Source organism: Dioscorea cayenensis, chromosome 16, assembly GCF_009730915.1.
Source record: "Dioscorea cayenensis subsp. rotundata cultivar TDr96_F1 chromosome 16, TDr96_F1_v2_PseudoChromosome.rev07_lg8_w22 25.fasta, whole genome shotgun sequence".
Classification (NCBI taxonomy): Eukaryota; Viridiplantae; Streptophyta; class Magnoliopsida; order Dioscoreales; family Dioscoreaceae; genus Dioscorea; species Dioscorea cayenensis.
Genome location: NC_052486.1, coordinates 17,265,589 through 17,291,933, shown reverse-complemented (window position 1 = coordinate 17,291,933; position 26,345 = coordinate 17,265,589). Strand labels below are relative to the sequence as shown.

Here is a 26,345-nt window from a genome sequence, read left to right as displayed (position 1 = left end):
TATTGTGAGGGTGAGACCACCCGCAGGGAAGCCCGAGTTCATCCCTTTATAAGCATTGTTAGGGTTTCTTTTGAAGGGGGGAGGGAGGCCTTCTTCTTGGAGCTCACAACCACCACACCAAATCGGACCTAGAAGTAAGGTTTTGAGGGCATTTCCACAGAGGATTCGATGAGGAGAGCGCGATTTTGGGCGAGATCTACTCCTAGGGCTTGTGTAGAGGAGGTTGAAGACAAGGGAAGCCACCTCTTGTGTGGCGTCTTTGGAAGCTTCTCCGGCCTTCATTCTTTGAGAGAGTGTTTCTTATGTTTTGTTTGGTTGTTTGCATGGATTTCTTGTTGTATTTGATGACTATGAACAACTAAACAGTAAGGTCACCGGATGTAGGTGAACCTTGGGGGTGAACATTTGCTTGTATGGATGCTTGGTTCTTTCTATTGATTTTTGGCTTGTTTGTGATCCTTGCTTGGTGTATTTGAATGCTTTGGTATGTATGAGAACCCGGTGTATCAATTCTTAGGTAATGCTAGGTTGCATGACCATTGCCCTAGTGTTAGACTCACCAAGCTTGGAAGGGAAACACGTATAAATACGCCGTGACCATCGGGTATTTATACCCCTCCAATTCTAGGGTTATGTATTAGCTTGTATTCTAATCCTAACTTTAGAAAACCACCTTTCCCATTGCAATCGTAGGATGATTTGGGTGGAAGAGATTCCGTATCCAATACTCATACCGGATTAGGGGTCAATTGTTGTGACCATCGGGTTGACCTAATCTAGGGTTTTCTCGATCCAACTAGTCATTTGCATGTTAGTTCTAGCATCCTGCACACTTTAGTAGCCCCTGAGAGGATCCTCATCCGCGACCGCTTTCTTTCCTTGATTATCCCCCGTATCTTGCCTTCATTGTTAGCATTTTATTTGCATTTTACTTGTTTATTTGTTTTATCACTATCACATTCAAACTTGGAGGTTAAACAACATAGCGAAGAGGAAGTGAGAGTAGCTTCTCGGGCCCTTGGGAATACGATCCCCTAGTGCTCGCACGAGGGGTATTACTTTGCGATCCCATACACTTGTGGGGAAGCGATCAAAATACATGGTCCCAAACCTAAGGTCAAACGTGACTAACCCTATACTATGCCCCGGTGGAGAAATCACTCAGTCTCAATACCTCATACTGTATAAGGTCGCTTAAAGCTCTAGGGACTCCAACTGATAAATCCTATTTCAACACTTCACTCTGTTGCTTAAGAAACTAAGCCCAATGGAGTTCCTCTCTTAACACTTCACTCTATTGTGACCGTAAAAAACTCTTAGAATACAGAGGTAGGATAAATCACACTGGAGGGGAAAGGGGACATTCCGCTACCTCTCGACTCACCCTCTCAACCTTCTCTAATCTTGCTTAGTCTAACCCTCTTGGTGTGTCACTCACTCACATGGATTACCAATGTTGATTCTCAACCCTACTGTCATTCTAAGGAAAAATCATTTAAACAAGCATTCAAGATTGGAACTCAATTAAAGACATCAATTAAAGAAACATAATGAAAGATCAATGAAACAAAAGCATCCTAGGGTTTACAAGTCCAAGCACCCACTAGGGGTTTAGCTCTCCATGGAGTAAGATACAATCAATAATGAAATCCAATGTAAATACATGCAATCCATAAGTAAAACCCCCTCGTATTCTATGTCGATGGTCTTGCGGAGTGGCCTTGTCTTCTCCAAGGGTTCTCTCGTCAAGCCTAGGGCATACCTCACCGAATCGATGCTGAAGAAAGCTCCCCCAATAACTTTCTTCTGAAGGAATGCGGTGTTGAAGACCGTAGAACCACTCCAAAAGCCTTGCCAATGCTTCTCCAAACCCTATCTGTGAGTGCCTCCAAAGAATGGGAAAAGATAGCAAAAGGATTGGAAAAGGAGTCCCCAAAATGTCATAAGTCGCGTCTATAAATAGGCTGGAATCGGGCATCCACACGAGTGTGTGGAATTTTCACACGCCCATGTGAATTTCTGGAAGTTTAGTTTTCTTCGAGGTGTGAATAGTAACGCTCACATGTAACTTCACCAAAATGTTCCCGAATCCACACTCTTCATCGAGGCCACATGAATGGGCACACATCCATGCGGGAGATCATGCGTTTTGTCTTCTATAAAAATCACATTGACGGAATACTTGCTAGCCTTACACAAGTTGGAAAACGCAAATATGACTGCCTTTGTGCCCCTTTAAACCATGTATTTACTTTAAGACAGTGAGATGTTGGCACACAATCACATGTCTTTTGAGCACAACTTGTGTCTTCGTGTTTGTTCACTCTAAGATTTCATCAACAAAGTGCATCCATGATCTACTTTTGGTTTCTTTCTTTCATAATCATCTCCACACCCTACATGCACAAAAACACACAAATACGCATATATAAGCGATAAAGTTTGAGAAAAGTAATGCTCAATGTAAGAACATAATACTTCGTATTAATATTACACAAGCACTTATCAAACTCCCCCACATTTAAACTTTTGCTTGTCCTCAAGCAAAATAAAACATTAAAGCACATAAGAAGGAAAAATGAAAGTGCTTGGCCTTAGGTTCACCAAATGCATGCAAGGGAAGCATTCTACAAGTAAGGGAAAATTTCAACACCGAATAAGAAAAATCAATGCTCTAGCTAAAAACTCGAATCAAAAAGGACAACAAGCCCAAAATCGTGTACGTGTGTGAAACTCACTCAAGTCAACCCAACGTGTACTCCTCAAAGTTCTAAGTGCAAGGGACTTATTTATGTACAAAAAGAATGGAGAAGGTAGTAGTTTCACACATCCTCTAAGGTAGCCCTTTCTGAAGCGGCCGCTAAGGTGGTTTTCACACTTTAGAGGTGGTAGCTCTTTCTACCATGGTAGTAGCTTTCACTCATCCCATGAGATAGTTCTTTCTTTCATTAGGGCATAACTAGTATCCGACTTATGAGAGTAGCTTCATACTTCATAGGTGGTAGCCATTTCCACCCTCAATACATAAACAAAAACAACATAATCTCTTTTTCATTCCACCATCAAAAGAAACTAAAGAAAAGAACAAACTAAAAACTAGTCCCTTAAATGTAAAACTTGAGTTTCCACAAGTTTTAATGAATGAGTAGTGCAACAAAAGTGTCAATCGGGTAAAAATTTCCTAAAAAAATTCAAGTAAAAATTAGAGCATGAGAACATTCAATGTTAAAAAAATTCTCCTAAACATAAGAATACAACCATTGCAGACTAAGATGAACCTCTATTCACTACATGAGCATGTATAATAAAAAGCATAAGTATAGAACTTGTGTAATGTGAACTCACACACACATACGCACACACACACACGCACACACACACACTTAAGATGTACATTTCCCTCAATGTACACATGCAAGCTCAATAAATGATAAAGCAATCAAAAACATATGTGGGAGTGGGCAATTGAAACAATATTCCACTGAACTCCTAATGGTACATTTGATGGAGCTATATTCATTGAGAGTTGAGTTCCAATGGATTGTGGAGCACTGATAAGTGCTTGTGTGATAAGAATGCGAAGTGTTCTTTCCTTACAATGAGCTTTACTTTTATCAGGTTTAAGCGCTAATACATATGTATTTGTGTTCTTCTGCGCATGTAGGGTTGTGAAGCTATGTTTTTAAGAAAAAGAAGCCAAAAAGTAGATCGTGTATCGCACTATTTGGTGGAATCTTAGAAGCAACAACGAGGACACAAGTGGGGCTCTAAGGTACCCCATTTATCGTCGATTGCCTCCCCTATCTTTTACTTGGGCCTCCTTTATCTTTTCTTATTTTCATTTGCATTGAGTTTGTTTTCACATCACTTTCAACATATTTTCGTTCTTGTTAAATATTAATCTTGGTGCTTCTAAGCATTATTCCCTGTGGATTCGACTACCCTCTCACCGGGGTATTATTACTTCGACACCCGTGCACTTGCGGTTTACACGCATATTCGGTCGTGTCAAGTTTTTAGCGCCGTTTCCGGGGAATAGGCATTTAGAGACACTTTGCACTTTGCTATTTTGACTATTTATCATTCATTCTATTTCACACTTTCTTATTCTTCCATCATTCTCATTTATTTTCTTTTGTCATGTCTTACTTTTTCTTGCAAGGAGTTTAAATGATGATCGATCCGCTCTTTGCTCTGTATTCTCGAGTTGAAGCTCTGAATGGAAAAGTTGATAGAATTATTGCTTCACAACAATAGGGCATTCCTTGTTGCAACACATATCATCCAATTGAAAAGGGCCACCCAAACTTCTTGTGGAATAGTGATGGACAATATTGGGAAGCACCTCAAGAGGAATGTCAAAAGGGTGAGATACTCGAAGAGGATGCACTTCAGTTGCAAAGAGTATTAGCTAACTTCATTGAAGCATCCGATGTCTGCGTTCAAAATATGGAGACCACACTAAGATGTCGTGAAGCCTCCTATAAAAACCTTGAGCATCAATTAGGAGGGATACTTGACACACTCTCCAAGGAACAACAAGCATTTGAGTAAGCAATTCAAGTTCCTTATAGAGATGATGTAGTAGTGAACGATAATTAAGAAGTTGGGCAAATTGAGTACATTGGTGTAGAAAATGAAAAGGGAGAAGCTGAATACCATTTTGAGATTTTGGACAGTGTGAATGAAAATTGTGCTTGTGAGCGAGAAAATTTTCAAAGGGGATTTGCTAGTGTCATGTTCCTTTCAAGCTGAAAATACACAAGAAGAAGTAAATCCTAAGGTAATGGAACAAGCACCACTCTTCGGGATTGATCAATTCATAAATTGCAAGAAAGAGATTTTGGGTTTGCAAGACGATGTGGGTAGGAGATTGAAGCCATCTAATGACCCACCTGTGTTAAGCTTAGACAATTCCCAACCCAAATTGTTTCCTTGGAGGCCAAAGGTAAGATGGTTAGACTCTCCAACAAATATTCCACCCCGGCAAGTAGATTTTTGGTTTAAAGGAAGTAGCTATGAAATGTCTAGTCGGGAGGAATAAACTCTTTTCAAGCCTCCATAAGGTAAGGAAGAGGTACGTCAAGCTAAGTGACGTAAAACAAGGGCTTCTTGGGAGGCAACCCAAGTTTTTAATGTTTTTCTAGTTTTTAGTTAGTATTTGCATGAATAAGGCCTTGAGTGTTGGTATCTTGATTCTTAGATGCTTTCGCTGTGATTTTCTTGTGGACATTGTGGTGTTATCATGTGCCTAATCTTGTGTGGCAAAGAATCTTTGTCGTTTGAGCGTGTTTTTTGTGTTTTCTCGGGTTAAAATTGCATTGTTAGGCAGGCTCTGAGTGTATATTTGTGTTCGGGGAATTTTTCTGCGAGCACGCAAAGTTTTTCTAAGTGTCGGAGAAAACACACGCCCATGTGGAATTTTCCCACGGGCATGCGTTTTCGTTCCGAGCTCATCCGAGAGGCGGCGCAGGCGTGGACTGCGTCCTCAGTGGCGACCTTGTGATGGTCCACGCCTGTGCAGAATTTTCGCACGGGCGTGTGTTTCTCTGGAGAGAATTTCTCTTCCATCCTGAGAAGACACAGGGGCGTGCGCCTGCCCCTGCGAATTGCCCAGTAAGGATCCACTCCCGTGTGGAATTATTGCACGGGCGTGTGAAACACTTAGAGAATTTTCTCGATTGGACAGAAAAGCCACAGGGGCGTGTGTCTACCCCTGTGGGTCTCTCCTGGGGAGTCACACGGGCGTGGGTAATTTCCACACGCCCGTGTGGATGCACAAAAACTTAAGAGCCGTGGGTTTTCTTTAAAATCTTTTCGGTTTTCTTCATCTTTACACTCCTAATCACTCAGAGAACACCCTTGCACTCTCCTGACCTCTTACCGTCATTTTAAAGGGTTGTCATTTGAGTTTTCCTGCCGTTTTCTAGTATCTCATTCTCATTTCGTCAGCTTCTCTTTCTCTTTTCTTTGCCCAATCTTCATTTATTTTGCAGCACCAGCATCATCTTCACCAGCAGTGGCAACAGATGCACCAACAATTGACACCTACACTTGAGGCGTCTTTACCTTCTCTGTTCTTATTTTTCACATTTTATTTCTTTTTGCATTTTATTTTGGACTTGTATTCTCAGAAAGGATCTTCCTTCTGAGTTTATGTTTTAGTTTTGTCTCGAGTCATATTTCATTGCTTTATTTTTTTATATACTCGAGTTGTTTTTGTTTATTGAGCTTCACTGAACCCGTTTGTGTATGTGTGCAGATGGTCATGTCAGTATGGAAATTGAGGGTTAGTCATAAACACGGTCAATGTGTTTTACACTTGGCCGTGTGTGTGCTTCACAACCCATTGGAATTTAACTCCCAAGGATTTAGCTCCATCAAACGCACCACTAGAACTGAGGGGAGTATTGTTTCAATTGCCCACTCCCACATGTGTTCTAAATTGTATTACTTTTATTGTGCTTGCATGTGTACATTGAGGGCAATGTACATCTTAAGTGTGGGGGGGAGTTCACATTGCACATGGCTTTTGCAAGTTTTGATTAACATACATACTCACGTAGCCAATGGCAGTTCACCTTAGTTGCAATGATTGTATTCTTGAGTATAGGAGAATTTTTAACATTTAATGTTCTCATGCTCTAGTTCTTGCTTGACCTTTTAGGAATTTTTGCCCTATTGACACCTGTCCACTACTCACTCTTTAAACTTTTTTGGAAACTCAAGTTTGATGTTAAAAGGGACTAGTTTTCGTTTTGTTTCTTATATTATTTTGCTGAAAAAAAACAAAAAAAAACAAAAAATAAATGGAAATATGAAAAGAAAGAACAAAATAGTTTTATTGTTTAGTTGTACTTGTTGGGTGGAAAGAGCTACCAACTATGAAGTATGGAGCTACTCTCATAAGTCGGATACTACCTTAGTGGCCCTAATGAGAGAAAGAGCTATCTCATATGATGAGTGAAAGCTACCACTCCGGTAGAAAGAGCTACCACCTCGTAAGTGTGAAAGCCACCTTAGCGACCACTTTGGAAAGGGCTACCTTAGAAAATGTGTGAAGCTACTACCATCTTTGAAATTTTGTTACTGTTTATAGTTAAATAAGTCCCTTATACTTAGAACTTTGGATTGACTTGAGTGAGTTCACACACTTACACGATTTTGGGTTTGTTGTCCTTTTTTATTTAAGTTTTTAGCTAGAGCATTGATTTTTCGCATTTAGTGTTGAAATTTCCCTTACTTGTAGAATGCTCTCTTTGTATGCTTTGGTGAACCTAAGGCCAAGTACTTCCAATATTTCCTTCGTCTATGCTTTAATGTTTTAATTTTTGCTTAAGGACAAGCAAAAGCTTAAGTGTAGGGGTGTTTGATAAGTGCTTGTGTGATAAGAATGTGAAGTGTTCTTTCCTTACAATGAGCATTACTTTTATCAGGTTTAAGTGCTAATACATGTGTATTTGTGTTCTTCTGCGCTTGTAGGGTTGTGAAGCTATGTTTTAAGAAAAGAAACCAGAAGTAGATCGTGTATGTACTATTTGGTGGAATCTTTGAAGCAACAATGCGAGGACACAAGTGGGGCTCTAAGATACGTGAATGTGTGCCAACTTCCATGTATGCAAGCCATTACAATGAGTTGGAGGGGCACGAAGGCAGTCACATATGCGTATCCCAACTTGGGCAATGATAGCAAGATCTTCACCAATGAAACCGTTTATTGAAGAAGCAACGCAATCTACGGCATAAACGGTGCCCGTTTATGTTGCCTCGATGAAAAGTGGATTCGGGAATGTTTTTTGGCAAGAAGTACTGTAGCAAATTACTGTAGCAAACGCTACATCAATTTACTATATCAGTTACTGTTTACAGCCGGTCGAAAATCAGAATTCCAGAGAATTCACACGGCCGTGTGGAAATTCCACACGCCCGTGTGAATGCCCGATTCCAGCCCTTTAAAAGCCACGATTCAGCCGCGATTTCTATATCTTTTCCCCTATCTTTTCTTCCACCTTTCCCTATCTTTGGAGACGCCGGCGGCTAGGGTTTGGAAGGGCTTTGGCAAGGCTTTGGAAAGGTTTGACGGCCTTTGACACCGCGTTTCCTTCAGAAGAGAGCTATTATGGGAGCTTTCGTCGGCACCGATCCCGCGAGGTGTGCCCTAGGTTTGACGAGGGGACCTTTGAAGAAGACGCGGCCGATCCACAAGACCTTCGACACGAACACAAGAGGGTTTTGATAAGTGCTTGTGCGATATGAATGCGAAGCGTTCATTCCTTATGTTGAGCATTACTTTCCTCGGGTTTTTTTACATTAATATGTGTTTTTTTATGTTACTTTTACGCGGGTAGGGGTTGTGAGGCCGAGTATGAAGGAAATGGGCCAATGTGGATCATAATGCACCTATTTTGGAGGAGATCTTGTTAAGGTTCAAAACGCCAAGACATAGGGTCGGTGTGAGATGCTAGAGTGTGTGCCAACCTCCCTCGCATTCGAGTGAGCACATCTATTTGGAGGGGCACAAAAGGCGCCACGCTCGAGCATTCTCGACTTATGCATATAAGAACAAGAGCTCCGCCAACATGTACATCATTAAAGAAGCAAGTGATTCACAACGTGAATGTGTGCCCCTTTGCGTTACCCCGATGAAAGTATAGAATTGGGAAGTTAATCAGGTCGAAGGCTGTAGCAACACTGTAGCAATCACTGTAGCAACACTGTTCACAGCCGGCCGAGAAACAAGAGAAACAGAGAATCCACACGGGCGTGTGGAAATTATCCACGCCCGTGTGGACATTCCGCACGGGCGCGTGTATCGTCCACGCCCGTGGAGTTGCCCAATTCCAGCCCTATTTAAAGCCGATTCAGCCCCGATTTTGGTATTCTTTTCTCCATCTTTTCCCCAACTTGTGAGAGGACTTCAGCTAGGGTTTCAAGGGGTATTGGCCAAGGTTTTGGGGAAGTTCTACTGCTCTGACATCGTGATTCCATTAGGAAGAAGGTTGGTAAGGGAGCTTCGATCGAGGCGTATCCTATACCGGACGAAGGAATCTTTGGAAGATGAGTAGAGGACTCTCCACAAGACCATCGACACGATCATCGAGGGGGTTTCTTTATGGATTCATTGCTTTTACATTTGATTTCTTTGATTGTACAAAGCTCCATGGAGAGCTAAACCCCTAGTGGGTACTTGGATGATTGTGAACCCTAGGATGTATTCGTTTCATTAAACTTCTTTATTATGCTTTCAATAAATTGATGTTTATTGTGAGTTCCAACCTTGAATGCTTGATTGTATGAACATTTCCCCTAGAGTGACACTAGGGTTGAGAGTTCTTGTTGGTAACCTTGTGAGTGAGTGACACACCACTAGCGTTAGACAAAGCTAGGTTGGAGAGGGTTGAGAGGGTGAGTCGAGAGGTGCAGAGGGCGTCCCCTTTCCCTCCGACGTGATAGATTCTACCTCCGCTCCTCGAGTTCTTTGCGGCCCATAATGGAGTGAATGGTCTAAGGGATGAACCTCCACTGGGGCCCTAGTTGCGGCGTGCAATGGAGTGAAGCGTTGAGAGGATCTTAGTATCTAGGGCTTAATTGGGGCTAGGGACCTTCCTTCTAGACCAAAGGGGTAGGTCTATATTTAGGAAGAGATTTATCACTTGGAATCCCTAGAGCTCATTGCAACTCTATGCGAGTGCTAGGTGTTGAGATTGTTCGATTTCTCCTCCGGGACATGTATAGAGTTAGGCATAGTTGACCTTAGATTTGGGACTATGTATGTAAGGATTTCCACGACTCACCATTGCATTGATTAGGAAGCATAATAGAGAGTTCTTGCAGTTGAAGTGATCATCCTAGGTGAAGCATTATCCGAGTACCCCATTCTTTATCGATTGCCTTACCCTCTTCTTACTTTTGCTCTTTCACTTGTTGTTTTTATTGTTGAGAATTGAATCAATTTCACACTTATCACTATTGATATTCCACATAGCTAAGAATCAAATTAAGTATTTTCAATCCCTACTCCCTGTGGATTCGACCCCGCTCACCCTTGATTATTACTTCGACAAGCCCGTGCTTCTGTATTGTCAGGTTTTCATTCATGGATTGCATCTTTTTACTTTTAATTTCATTATCTACTGTATTTTGCTCCATGGAAAGCTAAACCCCTAGTGAGTACTTCTGTATTTGTGAACCCTAGGATGTATTCTTTTCATTGAATCTCTTTATTATGCTTTCAATTAATTAATGTTTATTGTGAGTTCCAATCTTGTAGGCTTGATTGTTTGAATACTCCCCTAGAGCGACACTAGGGTTGAGAGTTCTTGTTGGTAACTCTTGTGAGTGAGTGACTCACCACGAGAGTTAAACAAAGCTAGATTAGAGAGGGTTGAGAGAGTGAGTCGAGAGGTAGCGGAGCGTCCCTTTTCCCTCCGGTGTGATCTATCCTACCTCTAGGTTCCAAGAGTTCTTTGTGGCCATAGTAGAGTGAATGGGCTAAGGGATGACCTTCCATTGGGGCTTAGATGCGAATGCAACGGAGTGAAGCGTTGAAGTGATTTTAGCACCTAGGGCTTAATTGTGGTTAGGGACCTTCCACCTGGACCAAAGGGTTAGGTCTATACATAGGAATAGGGTTTATCACTTGGAATCCCTATAACTCATTGCAATTCTATACGAGTGCGAGGTTGAGATGTTATTCAATTTCTCCTCCGGGACACGTATAGAGTTAGGCATGGTTAACCTTAGATTTGGGATCAAGTATTAAAGGATCTCCATGACTCATTAATGCATTAGTTAGAAAGCATAATAGGGGGTTTTGCACTTGAAACGATTGTCCTAGGCTGAACAATATCCGGATATCCCATTTATCGTCGATTGCCTCCCCTATCTTTTACTTGCGCCACCTTTATCTTTTTTTATTTTCATTTGCATTGAGTTTGTTTTCACATCACTTTCAACATATTTTCGTTCTAGTTAAATAGCAATCTTGGTAGTTCTAAGCACTATTCCCTATGGTTTACACGCATATTCGGTCGTGTCAAGCACACAAGGCCATGTGAATATCACATTAACCGTGTCCATGACTAGTCCTCAAATTCCATACTCACAAGACCATCTGCACGTATACACAAGAGGGTTCAGTGAAGCTCAACAAAAACAAAATAACTTGAGTATATAAAGATATGAAATGAAATACAACTCAAAGCAATGGAAGATAAAAGATAAACTCAGAAGGAAGATCTTTTCTGAGTGATACAAGTCCAAAAAGAAATGTAGAAATAAAATATGAAAACAAGTAAAATAGTAGACACCTAAAGTGTCGGTATCATCTGCTATCTTGGCTGCTGCTGCTGGTGAAGAAGATGGTACAGGTGGATTAACTAGTGCTCTTAGAACTGGTGATGGTAACGCTGGTGATGCCGGAGGGGTCCTAAGTCTCATCACAAAAAGTGAGGTCGCTTCTCGCTCTAGGATTTGCTGTAAGATATCGAGACGCGCCATGACCTCTCTGTTGTTCAAGGCCTGTATATGGTGCCTCGGTCTCCATCTGCTCAGGCTGGCGATCGAGCGCAGGCTATAAATCCTTGGCTGCATCTTCCTCGGACTCGACTGGCTCTGGTGAGGGCATGTTCATCACATACACCCCGCCTTTATACTTTTGATCATACCCATCAGTCGCATAGTCTTCAATATGACGGGTGCTAGGACAATCGTCTTCTCGGACCCCTGATCGCGTCTAGCAAACCCATCCCGATGATGAGTCTAGTAATGTAGGGACCGGAAAAGGGGATGCCAATCCTGGTATACTGACCCTGATGCCGTAAGTACTTTACCAAGATGTGCCCCAAGTGAATTGGCTGACTCTGTACCATAGAATACAAGTAGAGCAACTGCTACTAGCTGAGTAGAACGGCGCTATCACCACCGCCGTTCACTGACCTGCTCAGAACGGCGTAGATGTATCTATATGCTGGTCTGGAGAGGCACGTCGCCTTTCACACTCTCAGCGCATACTGTCCCTGTCCACACAACACTCTGTACGCACATTGTGGAGTCAAACTTCCTTGGTAATTTGTAGGTAACTGCTCATACTCCTCAGTGTCTACATACGCCTCATCATAAAGTCCTAGTCAGACAGAAAACTATGTAACACTCATGTTGTGGTACTAGCCGAATGCTCTGAACTGAATAGCGTCTATGTTGTCAAAACTAGAGTATGGCCTGTCAAACTCAAATGATGCAAGTACCTCCAGTATCAATATACGAATAGCCGGCTCAAGAATAAGCAATAAACTGCGCCAATTCCCCACAATGAGTAACTACTTGACCTCATCTGCCATGTCGTCTGCCAACTGGATCTCTCTCACAGCACTCAGATCTGGAAAACGGGATTGGCCGAACTTGAGTTTTGCTAATCTCTCAAAGCGTGCCCATTGCTCGAGAATCGCAAACTCCATATGCTTAGGCTCTAGAGAATTCTCACGTGGATGCTTACTGGCTTCCTTCTTAGATTTGGGGGTCATACCTGCCAGAATTGAAGAAGAATCAATCAAAGGAACTCAAGGATTCAATACTGCAGAAATCAAAACGGCCGTTGATAAACGTCTAAAAGTATGTATTTTGCATGTATTTGTTCTGTATTATTCTTTATATTTATTTGTTTAATCGATGCCTTTTTGGTCTAAATTGTAGTATTTTTGCATTTCAGGCCCTTTAGAAGCCCTGGTAGCTCGGCGACGCGATTGGGGATGAATTCTGCATCAAAACGGCATTTCACTGTAGCAGTCACTGTAGCTCATCGTGAGGTTCTCGGCAGAAAACTGAAATTCCCGAGGCGTCGGTATACGGCCGGTATACTGACCCGTTTACCGGTCGGGATCTGGGCACTTACAAGGTCTTGAAGGGCATTTCTTGAGCATCTTCTTCTTGATTCTTCTTCTTCTTTGGGGATAAGGCCGGCTAGGGTTTGGAGAACACTTCCACATCACTTGAACCCAAGCTTTAGGAGGGCAAAAAGGGAGGAAATCCGAGCATTTTCTCGGCGGGGAGAACAAGAACGTGGAGGATCTACTTCTAGGGCATCATTGCTTGGAGGTTGAAGACAACGGGAAGCCACCCCTTCAAGTGGCGTCTTCGGAAGGCTTTCTCCGGGGATTCTTGCGTCATTCGACCTTCATCATTTGAGGGAGTGTTCCTCATGTTTACTTTAGTTGTTTGTATGGATTATTTGGTTTTCTTGTTGAACATGAACAACTAAACCCCTAGGTCACCGGATGTAGGTGAACCTAGGGGGTGAACTTGTGATGTTTTGGATTGTTTGAGTAGTTTATGCATGTTTGGCTTGTTGTGATCCTCGTTTGGTGTTCTTGCTTGTTTTGGTACATTTGATTGAGTGATGTATCAAATTCTTGGTAGCACTTTGTAGCATGACCATTGCCTTAGTGCTAGACTCCACCAAACTAGGAAGGGTTCATTGTATAAATATGTCGTGACCATCGGGTATTTGTACCCCTCTAATCCTAGGGTTGAAAACTACTTGTGTTTCCACCCTAACTTGTGAAAACCGACATTCTCCTTTGATAAGTGCTTGTGCGATATGAATGCGAAGCGTTTATTCTTTATGTTAAACATTACTTTTCTCAGGTTTTTACATTAATATGTGTGTTTTTATGTTACTTTTATGCAGGTAGGGTTGTGAGGCCGAGTATGAAGGAAATAGGCCAATGTGGATCATAATGCACCTATTTTCGAGGAGATCTTGCTAAGGTTCAAACGCGAAGACATAGGTCAGGTGTGAGATGCTAGAGTGTGTGCCAACCTCCTCGTATTCGAGTGAGCACATTCATTTGGAGAGGCACAAAGGCAGTCACACTCGAACATTCTGATTTATGCATATAAGAACAAGAGATCCACCAACGTGCACATCATTGAAGAGGCAAGTGATTCACGACGTAAACGTGTGCCCGTTTGCGTTACCCCATTGAAAGTATGGAATTCGGGAGTAATCAGCATGATCGTGTGGAAATTATCCACACGGGCGTGTGGAAATTATCCACGCCCGTGTGGACATTCCGCACGGGCGCGTGTATCGTCCACGCCCGTGGAGTGGCCCAATTCCAGCCCTATTTAAAACCGATTCAGCCCCGATTTTGGTATTCTTTTCTCCATCTTTTCCCCAATTTGTGAGAGGACTTCGGCTAGGGTTTCGAGGGGTATTGGCCAAGGTTTTGGAGAAGTTCTACGGCTCCGACATCGTGATTCCATTAGGAAGAAGGTTGGTAGGGGAGCTTCGATCGAGGCATATCCTATACCGGATGAAGGAATCTTTGGACAACGAGTAGAGAACTCTCCATAATACCATCGACACGACCATCGACAGGGTTTCTTTATGGATTCATTGCTTTTACATTCGATTTCTTTGATTGTATTAAGCTCCATGGAGAGCTAAACCCCTAGTGGGTACTTGGATGATTGTGAACCCTAGGATGTATTCGTTTCATTGAACTTCTTTATTATGCTTTCAATAAATTGATGTTTATTGTGAGTTCCAACCTTGAATGCTTGATTGTATGAACATTTCCCCTAGAGTGACACTAGGGTTGAGAGTTCTTGTTGGTAACCTTGTGAGTGAGTGACACACCACGAGCGTTAGACAAAGCTAGGTTGTAGAGGGTTGAGAGGGTGAGTCGAGAGGTACAGGAGCGTCCCCTTTCCCCTCCGACGTGATAGATTCTACCTCCGTTCCTCGAGTTCTTTGCGGCCATAATAGAGTGAATGGTCTAAGAGATGACCCTCCGCTGGGGCTTAGTTGCGCGTGCAACGGAGTGAAGCATTGAGGTGATCTTAGTATCTAGGGCTTAATCGTGGTTAGGGACCTTCCACCTGGACCAAAGGGTTAGGTCTATAATTAGGAAGAGATTTATCACTTGGAATCCCTAGAGCTCATTGCAACTCTATTCGAGTGCGAGGTTGAGAGGTTATCTAATCTCTCCTCCGGGACATGTATAGAGTTAGGCATAGTTGACCTTAGATTTGGGACTATGTATGTAAGGATTTCCACGACTCACCATTGCATTGATTAGGAAGCATAATAGAGAGTTCTTGCACTTGAAGCGATTATTCTAGGTGAAGCATTATCCGAGTACCCCATCTTTATCGATTGCCTTACCCTCTTCTTACTTTTGCTCTTTCACTTGTTGATTTTATTGTTGAGAATTGAATCAATTTCACACCTATCACAATTGATCTTCCACATAGCTAAGAATCAAATTAAGTATTTTCACCCCCTACTCCCTGTGGATTCGACCCCGCTCACCCGAGATTATTACTTCGACAAGCCCGTGTACTTGCGGGATATAAGCAAGGGGAACTTGTTAATTGCAACCGTGTGGGAAGTTTGGTGGAAGAGATTCCGCGCTAAACACTTGCACCGGGTTAGGGGTCAATTGCCGTGACCATCGGGTTGACCTAGGTCTTGGTTTTCTCGGTCCAACTAGCCACGTGCTTTATTACTCAATTTCCTACTCACTATAGTAGCCCCCTTGGGAATCCGCATCTGTGACCGTTTTTCCAACCTTGGGCATCTCCCTTATATCCCACAAGTGCCCGGGTTTGTCGAAGTAATAATTTAGGATGAGCGGGTATCGAATCCACAGGGAGTAGGGAATAAAAACACTTAATCCGCTTCTTAGCTATGTGAAAGATCAATGAGTGATAAGTGTGAGAATGATTCAATTCTCAAAAGTAAAAACAACAAGTAAGAAAGCACGAGTAAAGGAGAAGGTAAGGCAATCGATAAAGATGAGGTACTCGGATAATGCTCCGCCTAGGATAATCGTTTCAAGTGCAAGAACCCTCTATTATGCTTCCTAATCAATGCAATGGTGAGTCGTAGAAATCCTTAAATACATAGTCCCAAATCTAAGGTCAACTATGCCTAACTCTATACATGTCCCGGAGGAGAGATTAGATAACCTCTCAACCTCGCACTCGAATAGAGTTGCAATGAGCTCTAGGGATTCCAAGTGATAAATCTCTTCCTAATTATAGACCTAACCCTTTGGTCCAGGTGGAAGGTCCCTAACCACGATTAAGCCCTAGATACTAAGATCACCTCAATGCTTCACTCCGTTGCACGCGCAACTAAGCCCCAGCGGAGGGTCATCTCTTAGACCATTCACTCTATTATGGCCGCAAAGAACTCGAGGAACCGAGGTAGAATCTATCACGTCGGAGGGGAAAGGGGACGCTCCTGTACCTCTCGACCCACTCTCTCAACCCTCTCCAACCTAGCTTTGTCTAACGCTCGTGGTGTGTCACTCACTCACAAGGTTACCAACAATAACTCTCAACCCTAGTGTCACTCTAGGGGAAATGTTCTTACAATCAAGCATTCAAGGTTGGAACTCACAACAAACATCAATTAATTGAAAGCATAATAAAGAGATTCAATGAAACAAATACATCATAGGGTTCACAAATACCCAAGTACCGACTAGGGGTTTAGCTCTCCATGGAGCTAAGTACAATCAAAGAAATAGAATTTAAAAGCAATAAATCCATAGAGAAACCCCCTAGATAGTCGTGTCGATGGTCTTGTGGAAAGTCCTCTACTCATCATCCAAGGATTCCCTTGTCCGGTATAGGATACGCCTCGAGTACCTGGCCTAAAATACTTCCCGAGTCCATACTTTCATCGAGGTGACGCAAACGGGCACACGTTCACGTCGTGGATCGCTTTGCTTCTTTAATGACGGACAAGTTGGTAGAGATCTTGTTCTATGTGCGTAAGTCGGAATGCTTGAGTGTGACTGCCCTTGTGCCACTCCAAGTGGTTGTGCTAACTCAAATACGAGGAGGTTGGCACACACTCTAGCATCTCACACCTGACCTATGTCTTCGCTTTTGAACCTTAGCAAGATTTCCTCCAAAATCGGTGCATTATGATCCACATTGGTTTCTTTCCTTCATACTCGGCCTCACAACCCTACACTGACAGTAATATAAAAACACACATATTAGTGTAAAAACCCGAGAAACGTAATGCTCAACATAAGGAAAGAATGATACGCATTCTGATAAGTGTCTAAATGTAGGTGTTTTCATATATATATCGTATGCACTTTGCATGTATTTTATGAGGTTTGATGCCCGTTTCGCGCTTAATCGTCTATTATTTGCTTTGTAGGGGCATATGGAAGCCATGGAGAACAAGAAGATATCATTTTGGCAAAAAGAGAAGAAAAAGCAGAATTTTCATACTACCGCCACACTACCCGAGTATGGGGGCCGTATGACCTGTGATAGGGACTGGATTGATTTGGTGTTACGTCCGATTTCCATACTACCCAGAGTATATGGGGGCCGTATGGAGGTGTATGCACCCCGTATGGAACGCGAATCTAGGGTTTCTGAGTGCTATACGACCCCCATACGACCCCTATACGGCCCGTATGCCTCGGGGGGGTATATATACTCACTTTTAGGGATGATTAAAGGACTTTTTGCTGGCCGACTTTTGGGAGATCATTGGGGAGATCTTGGGTGACCTTGGGGAGGAGAAAGAGGGCGAGAAAGCTAGAAGATCATTGAAGCCAAGGTCCAAGGCTCTCAAGGCAAGAAGGCAACATCATTCAAAGGGGAGATCGATCACGACTTGAAGGAAGGAGAACCGCGGCTTGAGGAAGCGTCATTCGGCATATTCTCGCCTCAACCTTCACCATTTCATCTAGGGAGTGTCATACTATGTCTTTGTTTCATGTTTTGCTTGATTGTATGCTTTGTTATGAGATGATGACACACTAGACCCCCAAGGCCACCGGGTGTTGCTGAACCTTGGGGGGGTTTTATCATGTATTTTGAATGATTACTCGTTAATTCTATGCTTGGGTTTGTTTGAGATCTAATCCATTGTTTTCATGCTAAGTGTTACACCAAGGAGAAATCCGTAGCTCTTTTATGAATGATGCATGTAGATGTGACTTGCTCGCATGTATTAGGTCATGAATGGATTAGAAGGGGATACTTGTATCATCACGCCGAGAAATCGGGTGTTTGGTAGCCCTCCATGTAGGTTTAATCCAAAGAAGAGTAGGTTTATTCCTAAGCGAGATTTCCTTGTACTTAATGCAATCGTAGGAATGTAGATTTGGAAGAAATTCCTATCTATGTTCGTATGGGATTAGGGTTCAATCGCCGAGAAATTGGGGTTGTTCTAATCTTGGAATCTCATGGTCCAATTTACCCTTGCATCTTTAAATCATCATCCATGTTGCATGATAACCCCTCAAGGGGATCCACATCCATAGGCCTTTGCATTTCATTGATTCTCTTGCTTGCTTATTGCTTGTTCTCTCTAATTTGCTAGCAAATCTTGTGTTTAGTTTTATTTGTATTTAGTAGAGTAAATCCATCACTTAAGATCTTAGGCTAGATAATAGCTCGAGAAGGAGTAATAGGAGATCCTTAGCCCCGTGGAATACGATCCTCGTGTCTTTACATGAGGTATTACTTGGCGATCCCGTACACTTGCGGGGAAGCGATCAAGTTTTTAGGCGCCCGTTGCGAGAGCATTAAGGAATTCTAGGAAACTTTTAGATTATTACTCTAGCCATTTCATTCTTTACTCATTTGTTGTTTTTCTTTTCCCTTGATCTTAACTTTCTATCAATTTTTTTCTTGGTTGTGCAAGGTCTCGTGCATGACACGTTCGAATCCATCGACCTTGATTACACCATACATGGCAAATCCGAACATCAAGTTGGAAGACTACATATATAGATTTGACGGGTTTGGATTAATGGGCAAGCCCAACTTCATGTTTCACAATTTCCGAATGATTGTCTAGACGCACTTTTTACTATCGGGGGACCCTAGTATAGCTTATGATGGAAGTGGTACGCACGCAGATGTTTAAGACCTTTTTGGAAAGTGGTGCCCCATCAGTGAGTGGAGTAAACATGTCACTAGCCGAACTGTTTATGTTGACTACCGAGGGTCAGAGATCCACTGCCATGATTCCCACTCTGGAGGATTGTACTGAAATGGGCGGATGCTAGCATTGAGTGCAGGGGAATCCGATGTGGAACCTCGATTATATCTGACATGAAAGTCACGGATGTGATACTAGATGTTGTGAGTTTGGTGTCCATGGTATCGAAAACAACTCGATGATATTACGAGGGTCGGAAAGCAGGGGTGATGGGCTTTGGAGCAGAGTTCTGCCATCAACCAGGAAGCACCCGACTTGGAGTTAAAAATCACTACCGGACCATCTTGAATATACTTTTTTTGGGAGAAAATACGCAGCTTCCGGTCATCATCTACGCAAAACTATCAACTGAGCAGAAGAATAGATTGGTGGATATGCTAATGAGGCACAAGAGCGCGATTGCTTGGAAGATTGCGGATATAAAAGGAATAAATCCGTCGGTTTGCACTCACAAAATTCTAATGACGGATGAACACAAGCCCAGAGCCTTGCCCCAAAGAAGACTCAACCCAAACATGAAGGAAGTGGTTCGAGGCGAGAGATCATCAAGCTACTCGATCGCGGGGCATTATCTACCCGATATCGAGACGGTGAGTGGGTAAGCCCGTCCAGGTGGTCCCAAAGAAGGGGGGTATGACTGTGATCACCAATGAAAAAAATGAGTTGATTCCAACTCGTACAACTCACGAGGTGGAGAGTATGTATCGACTATAGAAAAACTAAATGGCGCCACCGAAAAGATCATTTTCCCCTACCATTCATTGACCGGATGCTAGAGCGATTAGTTTGGACATTCTTACTATTGCTTTTTGGATGGGTTCTCGGGTTATTTCCAAATCCCTATCGCCCCGAAGATCAAGAAAAAGACCACCTTCACTTGTCCCTATGGCACCTTTGCTTATCGCCGCATGCCTTTCGGGTTATGCAATGCCCGGCTACCTTTCGGAGGTGCATGGCGGCCATTTTCGAGGATATGGTGGAAGATTTTATGGAGGTATTCATGGATGATTTCTCCGTCTTCGGTGATTCATTTTGATGTTTGCCTCAAGAACCTTGAGTTGGTCCTTATTCGATGTGAAGAGACTAATCTGGTGCTAAGTTGGGAGAAATGCCATTTTATGGTCCAAGAAGGGATAGTTTTCGGGTCACAAAAATCTCTAAAAGATGGAATTGAGGTTGACGGGGGCAAAAAAATCTCTACCATTGAAAAAGCTACCAACCCAAATTACGTGAAGGACATAAGAAGTTTTTTTGGGACATGCGGGTTTTATAGAGCGATTCATCAAGGATTTTTTTCAAAAAAATTGCTAGGGCCCCTAACAAGGGTTCTTTGGAAAAAGATGTCCCATTCGAGGTTCAATAACGATTGCATGGCATCCTTTACGGTGCTCAAGGAGAAGCTAATCCAAGCACCCATCATGGTCGCTCCCGATTGGGATTCCCCATTCGAATTGATGTGTGATGCGAGTGATTTTTGCGAGTTGGGGCTGTGCTTGGTCAGCGGAGAGACAAACATTTCCACCCAATCTACTACGCAAGCAAGACTCTAACGGGTGCCCAACTGAATTACACTACCACCGAAAAGGAACTACTTGCCGTGGTCTTTGCCTTTGATACATTTCGGTCATATTTGGTTCTTTCTAAGGTTGTGGTGTACACTGATCATTCGGCGTTGAGGTACCTACTTAGCAAATCAGATGCAAAACCTCGTTTGATAAGGTGGGTTTTGTTGCTCCAAGAATTTGACCTTGAGATTAAGGATAAGCGGGGAGCGGAGAATCTAGCTGCCGATCATCTATCCCGGTTAGAAGCCCCTGGCCCAGAAACTATAAGAGAAAAGGACATTAATGACTCATTCCCTGAGGAGCATCTAGTATAATATTCGAGCGATTGAAGAGAAGGAACTACCCTGGTTTTGCTTGATTTTTGCTAATTACTTGGTTGGTGGGGTCATCCGAAATGGTTTACATATCAACGAGAGGAAGAAATTCTTTTCTGATCTTAAACACTATATTTGGGAAGATCCATACTTATTTAGAGTGTGCTCCAATCAGGTTGCTCGAAGATGCGTCTCTAGAGCGGAGGGTCTAAGTATTTTTGAAGCATTGCCACTCGGGACCAACGGTGGCCATTATGATGCAAATAGAACGACCAAAAAGATTCTTGATGCAGGGCTTCTATTGGCCATCAATATTTCAAGACACAAAAAAATTCATTCAATCACATGACGAGATGTTAGAGGGTCGGCAACATAGCTCGCCGGGATGAGATGCCCCAAAATTGGAACCAAGCTCGTGAAGTTTTTTTGATGTGTGGGGGATTGATTTTATGGGACCCTTTTCAAGCTCCCAAGGATACAAGTTTATCCTCGTGGCAGTTGATTATGTGTCTAAGTGGGTGGAGGCCCAGGCTTTGCAAACAAATGACGCGAGGGTGGTCGTAAAATTCTTAAAGAAATTATTTTCCAGGTTCGGCGCACCGCGTGCAATCATTAGTGACAGAGGCACTCATTTCTGTAATGCCCAGTTTGCCAAAATTCTGAAGCGTTACGGAGTATCCCACAGAATGGCAACACCTTACCATCCACAAACCAGCGGGCAGGTAGAGGTGTCCAATAGGGACTTAAAGAGAATCCTAGAGAAAACTGTGTCTCAAAACCGAAGAGATTGGGCAGAACATCTAGATGATGCCCTCTGGGCCCTCTGAGCAGACTTACAAGACTCCTATTGGAATCACTCCATATCGTCCGGTCTATGGAAAAGCGTGCCATTTACCTGTTGAGCTTGAGCATAAGGCTTATTGGGCGATAAAGTTTCTAAATCTTGATTCTTCTCTCGCAGGTTGCAAGAGAAAACTCCAACTAAATGAACTTGATGAGTGGCGCTCCACGGCATATGAAAGTTCGAGACTCTATAAAGAGAGAGTAAAAGAGTACCACGACAGACGCATCAAGCACCCTAAGCAATTTCACAAGGGCGATCAAGTTCTACTTTTCAACTCAAGGTTGAAACTATTTCCTGGGAAGCTTAGATCACGTTGGTCAGGCCCATACACAGTCACTCAAGTCTTTCCCCATGGAGCGGTCGAGGTAACTCACCCGGAAAAGGGCACTTTTAAAGTCAATGGGCAACGATTGAAACTTTACTTCCAAAGCAACACTACAAGGGAAACCGGGGGTGGCTTCAAATTGTTTGAACCCCCATGAGGTAAGGAACAAGGTACGTCAGGCTCATGACGTTAAACAAGCGCTTCTTGGGAGGCAACCCAAGTGTTCGGTGGTCTTTGCTTGCATTTTTCGTATTTTAGTTCTTAGTTCATTTCAATTCTCGTATTTCTTAGACTTGTTTGTTTTTGAATAAGTTCATGCTCACACACTTGGCACAATGCTCTATCGTTTTAATTGTGGTATATTTGTGCAACTTCTTGAGAAACTCCTGTTTAGGTGTTAATTCATGCACTAGATCGTCGTTTTATTCATTTCATTCATTTTTGGAGAAGCCTTCGACCTTGCCATACCATGTTTACATCATTTGGAGCAGGTTTTAGAAGTTTTGAGTGAGTTTATAAGGTTTACAACCTTACTAGACCGTATGGAGGTCGTCTGAGATGAACACAGAGCAATTCCGAGGCTCTGCATGCCATCTCGAGACGGCCCCTCTGCATACGGGATCCCTCCCATCAGTCTGGGCCATAGTATGGGGGGCCGTATGGCCCAGTTCTTGCCCATTTAACCCTCATCTCTCTTCTCTCTCTTCTCTTTCTTCCATTCTCTTCTTTTCTCTCTTTTTCCACCGACTTTTTCTCTTCTTTCTCACTCATTTCTTGGCTGAATCTCCTCATTTTTTTCTCCAAAATCTTCTCCTCATCCATTTGAGAGGTCGATCTAGTAGTTTTCCTCGAGTTTAATGCTAGTTTTCTCAAGATTTCGTCGGTATGCTTTTTCAATGCCCTAGTTTTATCTTTTTCATTTCTTGGGCATTCTTGGAGTTTTTGTGTGGAATTTCTTTAGCATTTTGCTTGGTTTGGATGGTGTGATTGTTATGGATGAAGTATCCCTTGAAATTATGTAAAAAAATTTTTCGATTTTCATGTTTTTTTGGGGAGGTTACGTCGAAAATGAGCAGTACCCATACGGCCCCCATACGGCCGTATGGACACTATACATCATAATTTTCATTGTTTCTTCATCTCTTACACTACATTTTGAATCATATTGGATTCCTCTATGCTTGATTGAGTTTTTCATGGTTTGTAGGAATTTTGGGGATGAAGAAATTAACAAGAAACCATGGAGTGATATTTACACCACACGGGGTGACCACATGGAACAAGATGTCATTTTGTTATGAGAGACTTAATTCTAAGGACAAGGATGAGCATGGACACCTAGCATTTACTTTAGTTTGCTTTGTTTTGTATTTTTGTTGTATTTTGTTGAGTTGGCATGGTTCTACCCTACCGACTTGTGTTGTCGAACTCTATGTTATTTTCATCTTTGTGTTTTGTTGACTACTCCCTAGTTTTTCCCTTGTGCTTGTATTTTTAAAATCTTTATGGAATGATGATGCCCCCTTTTTGCCTTGCAGGGCATTGAGGGAATTTGGTGAGCTTTCCTAGTTTTTAATGGAGGTCGGACGAGACATGTGTTGCTCACCACACCTTTTGTCGAGTCATACCTCACGACGAACACAAGATAAACCGGGGAAGTTTTGTTTTTCACCCTCCTCAATTATTTTCATTGCTCCATCTTGCATGTTTTTCATGATTAGTGTACATTGAGGGCAATGTACAACACTAAGTGTGGGGATGGGTGTATTTCATGTATTAGGACCATTGTTTACATGCTAGTGTTACCAATGATGGCTTTATTCATTCTTGTAAGATTCTTTTAGCTTGGACTAATGATTGATGTGAGTTATTTGTTTCTATGCTTTATTGAATCGTGTTTCACCCCATAGTATTGTCTTGTGCACTGAATTTTTTGTCGATGCCCTGGGAATAGCCAATGTGACTACTCTAACTCTCTTGTATGCTTAACACACTACTTTGAGTACTTGGCCTTAGAACACTAAGTTCTATCCTTCAATGTTTTTCTTAAGAACTTCTAAGTCTTGTTGAGCTAATCCGAGTTTTTATGGCATGTAGTGTACTACGAAGATATGATCTAGGGTGAGAGTGAAAGTGAAAATGAGTCTATGTCGGTATTCCTCCGCTAATGAAGCATGAATGCGTCTATGTAGGCTATGTCGAGTAGTTGGGTGGCTCTTGTGCCTAACCAGCATGTGCATCCTCTAGAAAGATTTTTAAAATGATTTTTGATGCGAGTCTCGTTAATCGGGACTCGAGAAAAAATGTTGAATATTGAGTTGAAAAATAAAAAAACCCTAGTGATCTTTTTTTGAGTACCTACCAAAGGTTTTTGAAAAGAAAAAAAGGATTTAGTTTCAAGCTATAGAATTAGAAGGATCTTACTTGGCCATTGAAGTAGCACTTAGTAGTTTAAGACTTAGTATTCTTTGTATGTGGAGTGATTAGCATCTAGAGCTGTCTTGATTGAAGTCCTTGAGCTAGACGGATCGGGAGCAAATGAGATAAAGGATTCACTTACGCACATACATATTAGGGGTGAGACAGGGATATTTTTTTATTATGCTTAATGACTATAACTCAACATCTATGTTTCATTATCCTTTGCTTTTTGGAATCTTATATTTGCTTGAGCGAGGTATTGCATTTAGCCACTTCTCGATCTCTTTGTTTTTTTCATGAGTTGTTTGCTTGGGGACAAGCAACGCTTAAGTGTGGGGATGTTTGATAAGTGTCTAAATGTAGGGTGTTTTTCATATATATATCGTATGCACTTTGCATGTATTTTTGTGAGGTTTGATGCCCGTTTTACGCTTAATCATCTATTATTTGCTTTGTAGGGCATATGGAAGCCATGGAGAACAAGAAGATATCATTTTGGCAAAAAGAGAAAAGCGAGGAATTTCATACTACCCCATACTACCCGATGTATGGGGGCCGTATCTACTATAGCAACGGATTGATTTGGTGTTACGTCGATTTCCATACTACCCGATTATCACGGGGCCGTATGGAGGCCATATGCACCCGTATGGAATGCGAATCTAGGGGTTTTCGAGTGCTATATGACCCCCATACGACCCCTATACGGCCCGTATGCCTCGGGGGTATATATACTCACTTTTAGGGGCTGATTAAAGGACTTTTTTTGCTGGCCGACTTTTGGGGAGATCATTTGGGGAGATCTTTGGGCGACCTTGGGGAGGAGAAAGAGGGCAGAAAGCTAGAAGATCATTGAAGCCCAAGGTCCAAGGCTCTCAAGGCAAGAAGGCAACATCATTCAAAGGGGAGATCGATCACGACTTGAAGGAAGGAGAACCGCGGCTAGAGGAGCGTCATTCGGCATTCCTTTGGCGGGGAAGCGTCATTCGGCATATTCTCGCCTCAACCTTCACCATTTCATCTAGGGAGTGTCATACTATGTCTTTGTTTCATGTTTTTGCTTGATTGTATGCTTTGTTATGAGATGATGACACACTAGACCCCCAAGGCCACGGGTGTTGGTGAACCTTGGGGGGTTTTATCATGTATTTTGGATGATTACTCGTTAATTCTATGCTTGGGTATGTTTTGAGATCTAATCCATTGTTTTTCATGCTAAGTGTTACACCAAGGAGAAATCCGTAGCTCTTTTTATGAATGATGCATGTAGATGTGACTTGCTCGCATGTATTAGGTCATGAATGGATTAGAAGGGGATACTTGTATCATCACGCCCAGAAATCGGGTGTTTGGTAGCCCTCCATGTAGGTTTAATCCGAAGAAGAGTAGGTTTATTCCTAAGCGAGATTTCCTTGTACTTAATGCAATCGTAGGGAATGTAGATTTGGAAGAAATTCCTATCTATGTTCGTATGGGATTAGGGTTCAATCGCCGAGAAATTGGGGTTGTTCTAATCTTGGAATCTCATGGTCCAATTTACCCTTGCATCTTTAAATCATCATCCATGTTGCATGATAACCCCTCAAGGGGATCCACATCCATAGGCCTTTGCACTTTCATTGATTCTCTTGCTTGCTTATTGCTTGTTCTCTCTAATTTGCTAGCAAATCTTGTGTTTAGTTTTATTTGTATTTAGTAGAGTAAATCCATCACTTAAGATCTTAGGCTAGATAATAGCTCGAGAAGGAGTAATAGGAGATCCTTAGCCCCGTGGAATACGATCCTCGTGTCTTTGCACGAGGTATTACTTGGCGATCCCGTACACTTGCGGGGAAGCGATCACATTCATATCACACAAGCACTTATCAGCCGCGTGGGGGCACATAGC

At 42.5% G+C, this 26,345-nt stretch overlaps 1 pseudogene; it reads right to left on the bottom strand.

Moving 5' to 3' along the window:
• Positions 1-12,164: 12,164 nt before the first annotated feature.
• LOC120278567 overlaps positions 12,165-26,345 on the bottom strand; it is a 16,090-nt pseudogene continuing 1,909 nt past the window's right edge.